Source organism: Sturnus vulgaris, chromosome 2 (genome assembly GCF_052056855.1).
Source record: "Sturnus vulgaris isolate bStuVul1 chromosome 2, bStuVul1.hap1, whole genome shotgun sequence".
Taxonomy (NCBI): Eukaryota; Metazoa; Chordata; class Aves; order Passeriformes; family Sturnidae; genus Sturnus; species Sturnus vulgaris.
The window spans coordinates 29,106,754-29,109,253 of NC_142244.1; positions in this window are offsets into that span (position 1 = coordinate 29,106,754).

Below are 2,500 nucleotides of genomic sequence, written 5' to 3' on the forward strand. Positions count from 1 at the left end.
AACCCTAACCCTAACCCTATCCCTAACTCTAACCCTAACCCTAACCCTAACCCTAACCCTAACCCTAATCCTAGCCCTAAACTTAACCCTAACCCTAACCCTTAACCTAACCCTAACCCTAACTCTAACCCTACACCTAACCCTCAGCCTATGGTCAACCCTAACCCTAACTCTGACCCTAAACTTAATCCCAACATTGCTGTGAACATTAACCCGAACCCTAACCCTAACCCAAACTCTAAATAAAACCGGAACTATAACCCTGACCCTAACCCTAACCCCAACCCTGACGCTAACCCGAACTCTAACCCGAACAATAACCCTAACCCCAGCCCTAACCCTAACCCTAACCCTAAACCTAATCCTGACCTTAACCATAATCCTAAACCTAACCCTAACCCTAAACCTAATCCTGACCTTTACCATAACCCTAACCCTAACCTTAACCCTAACCCTAACCATAACCCTAACCCTACACCTAATCCTAACCCTATCCCTAGGCCTAACACTAACCCAAACGCTAAACCTAACCCTAACCCTACCCCTAAACCTAACCCTACATCTAACCCTAAAGCTAACCCTTACACTAAACCTATCCCTAACACTGACCCTAAGCCTAACCCAAATCCAAACCATATCCCAACCTTCTGTGAATCGTAAACAGAAACCTAACCCTAACCCTAACCCTAACCCTAACCCTAACCCTAACCCTACCCGAAACTCTAATCATAACCCTGACCCTAACCCTAACCCTAACCCTAACCCTAACCCTAACCCTAACCCTAACCCTAACCCTAACCCTAACCCTAACCCTAACCCTAACCCTAACCCTAACCCTAACCCTAACCCTAACCCTAACCCTAACCCTAACCCTAACCCTAACCCCGACTCTAATAATAAATCTAATCCCAACCTAACCCTAAACCTTTCACTAACCCTAATCTTAACCTTAACCCTAACCCTAACCCTAACCCTAACCCTAACCCTAACCCTAACCCTAACCCTAACCCTAACCCTAACCCTCACCCTAACCCTAATCCTGGCCCTAAACTTAACCCTAACCCTAACCCTTAACCTAACCCTAACCCTAAATCTTACCCTACACCTAACCCTCACCCTATGGTCAACCCTAACCCTAACCCTAACCCTAAAGCTAACACTAACCCTAACCCTAACCCTAAGCCTAACCCTAAACCTACACCTAACCCTCACCCTATGGTTAACCCTAACCCTAACCCTAACTCTGACCCTATACTTAATCCCAACATTGCGGTGAACATTAACCCGAACCCTAACCCTAACCCTAAGTCTAAATAAAACCGGAACTATAACCCTGACCCTAACCCTAACCCCATCCCTGACGCTAACCCGAACTCTAACCCGAACAATAACCCTAACGCTAGCCCTAACCCTAACCCTAACCCTAACCCTAAACCTATACCTAATCCTGACCTTAACCATAACCCTAACCCTAACCTTAACCCTAACCCTAACCATAACCCTAACCCTACACCTAATCCTAACCCTATCCCTAGGCCTAACACTAACCCAAACGCTAAACCTAACCCTAACCCTAACCCTAAACCTAACCCTACATCTAACCCTAAAGCTAACCCTTACACTAAACCTATCCCTAACACTGACCCTAACCGTAACCCAAATCCAAACCATATCCCAACCTTCTGTGAATCGTAAACTGAAACCTCACCCTAACCCTAACCCTACCTCTAACACTAACCCTGAATCTAACGCTAAGCCTAACCCTAATCCTAACCCTAACCCTAGACCTAACCGTTACCCTATCCCTATCGCTAACCCTAACCCTAAATCTAACCATAACACTAGTCCCAACGCAACAAAATCCTAACCCTATAATGAAAACTAACGGTAACCCTAACTCTAACCCTAACCCTAACCCTAACCCTTACACTAAACCTATCCCTAACACTGACCCTAACCCTAACCCAAATCTGAACCATATCCCAACCTTCTGTGAATCGTAAACTGAAACCTCACCCTAAACCTAACCCTACCTCTAACACTAACCCTGAATCTAACGCTAAGCCTAACCCTAACCCTAACCCTAACCCTAACCCTAACCTTAACCCTAAGCCTAACCTAGCCCTAACCCTAACCCTAACCCTAAGCCTAAACCTAACCCTAACCCTAACCCTAAACCTCATCCTAACCTTAACCATAACCCTAACCCTAACCCTAACCCTAACCCTAACCCTAACCCTAACCTAACCCTAACCCTAACCCTAACCCTAACCCTAACCCTACCCTAACCTAACCCTAACCCTAACCCTAACCCTAACCCTAACCCTAACCCTAACCCTAACCTTAACCCTAAGCCTAACCTAGCCCTAACCCTAACCCTAACCCTAAGCCTAAACCTAACCTTAACCCTAACCCTAAACCTCATCCTGACCTTAACCATAACCCTAACCCTAACCCTAACCCTAACCCTAACCCTAACCCTAACCCTAACCCTAACCCT